This window comes from Oncorhynchus mykiss, unplaced genomic scaffold (assembly GCF_013265735.2).
Source record: "Oncorhynchus mykiss isolate Arlee unplaced genomic scaffold, USDA_OmykA_1.1 un_scaffold_314, whole genome shotgun sequence".
NCBI lineage: Eukaryota > Metazoa > Chordata > Actinopteri > Salmoniformes > Salmonidae > Oncorhynchus > Oncorhynchus mykiss.
In genome coordinates, this window is record NW_023493763.1 from 60,001 (window position 1) to 70,000 (window position 10,000).

Below are 10,000 nucleotides of genomic sequence, written 5' to 3' on the forward strand. Positions count from 1 at the left end.
GGATGCAGATTGCTATTAATCCTCCGTGCAACTGGTGATTGAAAACGTGCATCTGGTAACCCAAAATTTCAAATATGGTTCAAAATGAATTTAAAGGCACCCCTCTCATTGTTGCCCGCTATGGGAGCACCCCACTAAGGCCCTGTCTCGGTCGGGCCCGTCCTGAGTGCTTTATAGACACTTTAAGAAATCGCGATGGATGCAGATTGCTATTAATCCTCCGTGCAACTGGTGATTGAAAATGTGCAACTGGTGATTGAAAACGTGCACCTGGTCACCCAAAACACGGTTCTCTATGCGGTTAGCGGTGTTCCATCTATTCATGTCCGCTTATGGCGCACCCTACTACGGACCTTTAGCAATGGGGGCCGGCCCGAATTATTTATGGAAGGTCTGATGATGATTTTTTTTTTTTTTCACCATCTCTTTCTCTCTCTGCCGGGGCCGGCCAAGAGTGCTTTATGGACGGTTTAAAACATGACTATGGATGCAAATGCTCATTTTCCTCCGTGCACCTGGTGATTGAAAACGTGCATCTGGTAACCCAAAAATTATAAAAGGGTTTTAAATACTTTTACCCGTCATTCTATTGATATAGCCCGCTAGGGGAGTGCCCCACTACGGCCCTCTCTCTGTCAGGGCCGTCCTTGGGTGCTTTTTACACACTTTAAGAAATCACGATGGATGCAGATTGCTATTAATCCTCCGTGCAACTGGTGATTGAAAACGTGCATCTGGTAACCCAAAATTTCAAATATGGTTCAAAATGAATTTAAAGGCACCCCTCTCATTGTTGCCCGCTATGGGAGCACCCCACTAAGGCCCTGTCTCGGTCGGGCCCGTCCTGAGTGCTTTATAGACACTTTAAGAAATCGCGATGGATGCAGATTGCTATTAATCCTCCGTGCAACTGGTGATTGAAAATGTGCAACTGGTGATTGAAAACGTGCACCTGGTCACCCAAAACACGGTTCTCTATGCGGTTAGCGGTGTTCCATCTATTCATGTCCGCTTATGGCGCACCCTACTACGGACCTTTAGCAATGGGGGCCGGCCCGAATTATTTATGGAAGGTCTGATGATGATTTTTTTTTTTTTTCACCATCTCTTTCTCTCTCTGCCGGGGCCGGCCAAGAGTGCTTTATGGACGGTTTAAAACATGACTATGGATGCAAATGCTCATTTTCCTCCGTGCACCTGGTGATTGAAAACGTGCATCTGGTAACCCAAAAATTATAAAAGGGTTTTAAATACTTTTACCCGTCATTCTATTGATATAGCCCGCTAGGGGAGTGCCCCACTACGGCCCTCTCTCTGTCAGGGCCGTCCTTGGGTGCTTTTTACACACTTTAAGAAATCACGATGGATGCAGATTGCTATTAATCCTCCGTGCAACTGGTGATTGAAAACGTGCATCTGGTAACCCAAAATTTCAAATATGGTTCAAAATGAATTTAAAGGCACCCCTCTCATTGTTGCCCGCTATGGGAGCACCCCACTAAGGCCCTGTCTCGGTCGGGCCCGTCCTGAGTGCTTTATAGACACTTTAAGAAATCGCGATGGATGCAGATTGCTATTAATCCTCCGTGCAACTGGTGATTGAAAATGTGCAACTGGTGATTGAAAACGTGCACCTGGTCACCCAAAACACGGTTCTCTATGCGGTTAGCGGTGTTCCATCTATTCATGTCCGCTTATGGCGCACCCTACTACGGACCTTTAGCAATGGGGGCCGGCCCGAATTATTTATGGAAGGTCTGATGATGATTTTTTTTTTTTTTCACCATCTCTTTCTCTCTCTGCCGGGGCCGGCCAAGAGTGCTTTATGGACGGTTTAAAACATGACTATGGATGCAAATGCTCATTTTCCTCCGTGCACCTGGTGATTGAAAACGTGCATCTGGTAACCCAAAAATTATAAAAGGGTTTTAAATACTTTTACCCGTCATTCTATTGATATAGCCCGCTAGGGGAGTGCCCCACTACGGCCCTCTCTCTGTCAGGGCCGTCCTTGGGTGCTTTTTACACACTTTAAGAAATCACGATGGATGCAGATTGCTATTAATCCTCCGTGCAACTGGTGATTGAAAACGTGCATCTGGTAACCCAAAATTTCAAATATGGTTCAAAATGAATTTAAAGGCACCCCTCTCATTGTTGCCCGCTATGGGAGCACCCCACTAAGGCCCTGTCTCGGTCGGGCCCGTCCTGAGTGCTTTATAGACACTTTAAGAAATCGCGATGGATGCAGATTGCTATTAATCCTCCGTGCAACTGGTGATTGAAAATGTGCAACTGGTGATTGAAAACGTGCACCTGGTCACCCAAAACACGGTTCTCTATGCGGTTAGCGGTGTTCCATCTATTCATGTCCGCTTATGGCGCACCCTACTACGGACCTTTAGCAATGGGGGCCGGCCCGAATTATTTATGGAAGGTCTGATGATGATTTTTTTTTTTTTTCACCATCTCTTTCTCTCTCTGCCGGGGCCGGCCAAGAGTGCTTTATGGACGGTTTAAAACATGACTATGGATGCAAATGCTCATTTTCCTCCGTGCACCTGGTGATTGAAAACGTGCATCTGGTAACCCAAAAATTATAAAAGGGTTTTAAATACTTTTACCCGTCATTCTATTGATATAGCCCGCTAGGGGAGTGCCCCACTACGGCCCTCTCTCTGTCAGGGCCGTCCTTGGGTGCTTTTTACACACTTTAAGAAATCACGATGGATGCAGATTGCTATTAATCCTCCGTGCAACTGGTGATTGAAAACGTGCATCTGGTAACCCAAAATTTCAAATATGGTTCAAAATGAATTTAAAGGCACCCCTCTCATTGTTGCCCGCTATGGGAGCACCCCACTAAGGCCCTGTCTCGGTCGGGCCCGTCCTGAGTGCTTTATAGACACTTTAAGAAATCGCGATGGATGCAGATTGCTATTAATCCTCCGTGCAACTGGTGATTGAAAATGTGCAACTGGTGATTGAAAACGTGCACCTGGTCACCCAAAACACGGTTCTCTATGCGGTTAGCGGTGTTCCATCTATTCATGTCCGCTTATGGCGCACCCTACTACGGACCTTTAGCAATGGGGGCCGGCCCGAATTATTTATGGAAGGTCTGATGATGATTTTTTTTTTTTTTCACCATCTCTTTCTCTCTCTGCCGGGGCCGGCCAAGAGTGCTTTATGGACGGTTTAAAACATGACTATGGATGCAAATGCTCATTTTCCTCCGTGCACCTGGTGATTGAAAACGTGCATCTGGTAACCCAAAAATTATAAAAGGGTTTTAAATACTTTTACCCGTCATTCTATTGATATAGCCCGCTAGGGGAGTGCCCCACTACGGCCCTCTCTCTGTCAGGGCCGTCCTTGGGTGCTTTTTACACACTTTAAGAAATCACGATGGATGCAGATTGCTATTAATCCTCCGTGCAACTGGTGATTGAAAACGTGCATCTGGTAACCCAAAATTTCAAATATGGTTCAAAATGAATTTAAAGGCACCCCTCTCATTGTTGCCCGCTATGGGAGCACCCCACTAAGGCCCTGTCTCGGTCGGGCCCGTCCTGAGTGCTTTATAGACACTTTAAGAAATCGCGATGGATGCAGATTGCTATTAATCCTCCGTGCAACTGGTGATTGAAAATGTGCAACTGGTGATTGAAAACGTGCACCTGGTCACCCAAAACACGGTTCTCTATGCGGTTAGCGGTGTTCCATCTATTCATGTCCGCTTATGGCGCACCCTACTACGGACCTTTAGCAATGGGGGCCGGCCCGAATTATTTATGGAAGGTCTGATGATGATTTTTTTTTTTTTTTCACCATCTCTTTCTCTCTCTGCCGGGGCCGGCCAAGAGTGCTTTATGGACGGTTTAAAACATGACTATGGATGCAAATGCTCATTTTCCTCCGTGCACCTGGTGATTGAAAACGTGCATCTGGTAACCCAAAAATTATAAAAGGGTTTTAAATACTTTTACCCGTCATTCTATTGATATAGCCCGCTAGGGGAGTGCCCCACTACGGCCCTCTCTCTGTCAGGGCCGTCCTTGGGTGCTTTTTACACACTTTAAGAAATCACGATGGATGCAGATTGCTATTAATCCTCCGTGCAACTGGTGATTGAAAACGTGCATCTGGTAACCCAAAATTTCAAATATGGTTCAAAATGAATTTAAAGGCACCCCTCTCATTGTTGCCCGCTATGGGAGCACCCCACTAAGGCCCTGTCTCGGTCGGGCCCGTCCTGAGTGCTTTATAGACACTTTAAGAAATCGCGATGGATGCAGATTGCTATTAATCCTCCGTGCAACTGGTGATTGAAAATGTGCAACTGGTGATTGAAAACGTGCACCTGGTCACCCAAAACACGGTTCTCTATGCGGTTAGCGGTGTTCCATCTATTCATGTCCGCTTATGGCGCACCCTACTACGGACCTTTAGCAATGGGGGCCGGCCCGAATTATTTATGGAAGGTCTGATGATGATTTTTTTTTTTTTTCACCATCTCTTTCTCTCTCTGCCGGGGCCGGCCAAGAGTGCTTTATGGACGGTTTAAAACATGACTATGGATGCAAATGCTCATTTTCCTCCGTGCACCTGGTGATTGAAAACGTGCATCTGGTAACCCAAAAATTATAAAAGGGTTTTAAATACTTTTACCCGTCATTCTATTGATATAGCCCGCTAGGGGAGTGCCCCACTACGGCCCTCTCTCTGTCAGGGCCGTCCTTGGGTGCTTTTTACACACTTTAAGAAATCACGATGGATGCAGATTGCTATTAATCCTCCGTGCAACTGGTGATTGAAAACGTGCATCTGGTAACCCAAAATTTCAAATATGGTTCAAAATGAATTTAAAGGCACCCCTCTCATTGTTGCCCGCTATGGGAGCACCCCACTAAGGCCCTGTCTCGGTCGGGCCCGTCCTGAGTGCTTTATAGACACTTTAAGAAATCGCGATGGATGCAGATTGCTATTAATCCTCCGTGCAACTGGTGATTGAAAATGTGCAACTGGTGATTGAAAACGTGCACCTGGTCACCCAAAACACGGTTCTCTATGCGGTTAGCGGTGTTCCATCTATTCATGTCCGCTTATGGCGCACCCTACTACGGACCTTTAGCAATGGGGGCCGGCCCGAATTATTTATGGAAGGTCTGATGATGATTTTTTTTTTTTTTCACCATCTCTTTCTCTCTCTGCCGGGGCCGGCCAAGAGTGCTTTATGGACGGTTTAAAACATGACTATGGATGCAAATGCTCATTTTCCTCCGTGCACCTGGTGATTGAAAACGTGCATCTGGTAACCCAAAAATTATAAAAGGGTTTTAAATACTTTTACCCGTCATTCTATTGATATAGCCCGCTAGGGGAGTGCCCCACTACGGCCCTCTCTCTGTCAGGGCCGTCCTTGGGTGCTTTTTACACACTTTAAGAAATCACGATGGATGCAGATTGCTATTAATCCTCCGTGCAACTGGTGATTGAAAACGTGCATCTGGTAACCCAAAATTTCAAATATGGTTCAAAATGAATTTAAAGGCACCCCTCTCATTGTTGCCCGCTATGGGAGCACCCCACTAAGGCCCTGTCTCGGTCGGGCCCGTCCTGAGTGCTTTATAGACACTTTAAGAAATCGCGATGGATGCAGATTGCTATTAATCCTCCGTGCAACTGGTGATTGAAAATGTGCAACTGGTGATTGAAAACGTGCACCTGGTCACCCAAAACACGGTTCTCTATGCGGTTAGCGGTGTTCCATCTATTCATGTCCGCTTATGGCGCACCCTACTACGGACCTTTAGCAATGGGGGCCGGCCCGAATTATTTATGGAAGGTCTGATGATGATTTTTTTTTTTTTTCACCATCTCTTTCTCTCTCTGCCGGGGCCGGCCAAGAGTGCTTTATGGACGGTTTAAAACATGACTATGGATGCAAATGCTCATTTTCCTCCGTGCACCTGGTGATTGAAAACGTGCATCTGGTAACCCAAAAATTATAAAAGGGTTTTAAATACTTTTACCCGTCATTCTATTGATATAGCCCGCTAGGGGAGTGCCCCACTACGGCCCTCTCTCTGTCAGGGCCGTCCTTGGGTGCTTTTTACACACTTTAAGAAATCACGATGGATGCAGATTGCTATTAATCCTCCGTGCAACTGGTGATTGAAAACGTGCATCTGGTAACCCAAAATTTCAAATATGGTTCAAAATGAATTTAAAGGCACCCCTCTCATTGTTGCCCGCTATGGGAGCACCCCACTAAGGCCCTGTCTCGGTCGGGCCCGTCCTGAGTGCTTTATAGACACTTTAAGAAATCGCGATGGATGCAGATTGCTATTAATCCTCCGTGCAACTGGTGATTGAAAATGTGCAACTGGTGATTGAAAACGTGCACCTGGTCACCCAAAACACGGTTCTCTATGCGGTTAGCGGTGTTCCATCTATTCATGTCCGCTTATGGCGCACCCTACTACGGACCTTTAGCAATGGGGGCCGGCCCGAATTATTTATGGAAGGTCTGATGATGATTTTTTTTTTTTTTCACCATCTCTTTCTCTCTCTGCCGGGGCCGGCCAAGAGTGCTTTATGGACGGTTTAAAACATGACTATGGATGCAAATGCTCATTTTCCTCCGTGCACCTGGTGATTGAAAACGTGCATCTGGTAACCCAAAAATTATAAAAGGGTTTTAAATACTTTTACCCGTCATTCTATTGATATAGCCCGCTAGGGGAGTGCCCCACTACGGCCCTCTCTCTGTCAGGGCCGTCCTTGGGTGCTTTTTACACACTTTAAGAAATCACGATGGATGCAGATTGCTATTAATCCTCCGTGCAACTGGTGATTGAAAACGTGCATCTGGTAACCCAAAATTTCAAATATGGTTCAAAATGAATTTAAAGGCACCCCTCTCATTGTTGCCCGCTATGGGAGCACCCCACTAAGGCCCTGTCTCGGTCGGGCCCGTCCTGAGTGCTTTATAGACACTTTAAGAAATCGCGATGGATGCAGATTGCTATTAATCCTCCGTGCAACTGGTGATTGAAAATGTGCAACTGGTGATTGAAAACGTGCACCTGGTCACCCAAAACACGGTTCTCTATGCGGTTAGCGGTGTTCCATCTATTCATGTCCGCTTATGGCGCACCCTACTACGGACCTTTAGCAATGGGGGCCGGCCCGAATTATTTATGGAAGGTCTGATGATGATTTTTTTTTTTTTCACCATCTCTTTCTCTCTCTGCCGGGGCCGGCCAAGAGTGCTTTATGGACGGTTTAAAACATGACTATGGATGCAAATGCTCATTTTCCTCCGTGCACCTGGTGATTGAAAACGTGCATCTGGTAACCCAAAAATTATAAAAGGGTTTTAAATACTTTTACCCGTCATTCTATTGATATAGCCCGCTAGGGGAGTGCCCCACTACGGCCCTCTCTCTGTCAGGGCCGTCCTTGGGTGCTTTTTACACACTTTAAGAAATCACGATGGATGCAGATTGCTATTAATCCTCCGTGCAACTGGTGATTGAAAACGTGCATCTGGTAACCCAAAATTATAAAACGGTTTTAAATACTTTTACCGGTCATTCTATTGATATAGCCCGCTATGGGAGCACCCCACTAAGGCCCTGTCTCGGTCGGGGCCGTCCTTCAGTGCTTTATATACAGTTTCATATATTACGATGGATGCAGATTGTGATTGTTTTCCAAAAGACCCGTGTGCATCTGGTAACCCAAAAATTATAAAACTGTTTTAAATCATTTTACCGGTCATTCTATTGATATAGCCCGCTAGGGGAGTACCCTACTACGGCCCTCTCTCGGTCAGGCCCGTCCTTAGGTGCTTTATATACAGTTTAAGATATTACGATGGATGCAGATTGTGATTGTTTTCCAAAAGACCCGTGTGCATCTGGTAACCCAAAAATTAAAATATGGTTCAAAACCCGGGTAACACCACTCTATTTACGGACATGACAGTAGAGCTTACCCCCTGGAGCTATTGACCTCCAGGCTTGTAGGCCCTTACTCACCACCCGGGTATCACCCCTCTATTTCGGGGATGATACCAGCAGGGGACCCCCCCCACCTCCACAACCTCGCATACCAGGTGAACCAGGGCACCCACACTTAAGCACCCCTCCTCGGACATTAAAGCAGATAACCGCGCTGTTATGAACCGCGTGCACCTGGTCACCCAAATGGAACTTGTGCACCTGGTCACCCAAAAGGACCGGCGTGCACCTGGTCACCCAAAGGCCGGCGTGCACCTGGTCACCCAAAAGGACCATGTGCACCTGGTCACCCAAAGGCCGGCGTGCACCTGGTCACCCAAAAGGACCGTGTGCACCTGGTCACCCAAAGGCCGGCGTGCACCTGGTCACCCAAAGGACCATGTGCACCTGGTCACCCAAAAGGACCATGTGCACCTGGTCACCCAAAGGCCGGCGTGCACCTGGTCACCCAAAAGGACCATGTGCACCTGGTCACCCAAAGGCCGGCGTGCACCTGGTCACCCAAAGGACCATGTGCACCTGGTCACCCAAAAGGACCATGTGCACCTGGTCACCCAAAGGCCGGCGTGCACCTGGTCACCCAAAGGACCATGTGCACCTGGTCACCCAAAGGCCGGCGTGCACCTGGTCACCCAAAGGACCATGTGCACCTGGTCACCCAAAGGCCGGCGTGCACCTGGTCACCCAAAGGACCATGTGCACCTGGTCACCCAAAAGGACCATGTGCACCTGGTCACCCAAAGGCCGGCGTGCACCTGGTCACCCAAAGGACCATGTGCACCTGGTCACCCAAAGGCCGGCGTGCACCTGGTCACCCAAAGGACCATGTGCACCTGGTCACCCAAAGGCCGGCGTGCACCTGGTCACCCAAAGGACCATGTGCACCTGGTCACCCAAAAGGACCATGTGCACCTGGTCACCCAAAGGCCGGCGTGCACCTGGTCACCCAAAGGACCATGTGCACCTGGTCACCCAAAAGAACCGTGTGCACCTGGTCACCCAAAGGCCGGCGTGCACCTGGTCACCCAAAGGACCATGTGCACCTGGTCACCCAAAAGGACCATGTGCACCTGGTCACCCAAAGGCCGGCGTGCACCTGGTCACCCAAAGGACCATGTGCACCTGGTCACCCAAAAGAACCGTGTGCACCTGGTCACCCAAAGGCCGGCGTGCACCTGGTCACCCAAAGGACCATGTGCACCTGGTCACCCAAAAGGACCATGTGCACCTGGTCACCCAAAGGCCGGCGTGCACCTGGTCACCCAAAGGACCATGTGCACCTGGTCACCCAAAAGAACCGTGTGCACCTGGTCACCCAAAGGCCGGCGTGCACCTGGTCACCCAAAGGACCATGTGCACCTGGTCACCCAAAAGAACCGTGTGCACCTGGTCACCCAAAGGCCGGCGTGCACCTGGTCACCCAAAGGACCATGTGCACCTGGTCACCCAAAAGCCGGCGTGCACCTGGTCACCCAAATGGAACTTGTGCACCTGGTCACCCAAAAGCCGGCGTGCACCTGGTCACCCAAATGGAACTTGTGCACCTGGTCACCCAAAAGCCGGCGTGCACCTGGTCACCCAAATGGAACTTGTGCACCTGGTCACCCAAAAGACCGGCGTGCACCTGGTCACCCAAAAGCCGGCGTGCACCTGGTCACCCAAATGGAACTTGTGCACCTGGTCACCCAAAAATTATAAAACTGTCCAAAATGCATTTACCGGTCATTTTATTTATATAGCCCGCTAGGGGAGTAGCCCACTACGGCCCTCTCTTGGTCGGGGCCGTGCTTAGTGCTTTATGGACACTTTAAGATATTACGATGGATGCAGATTGTGATTGTTTTGCAAAAGACCCGTGTGCATCTGGTAACCCAAAAATTATAAAACTGTTCAAAATGCATTTAAAGCTATACCTGACCTTCATGCCCGCCAGGGGAGTAGCCCACTACGGCCCTCTCTCAGTGGGGGCC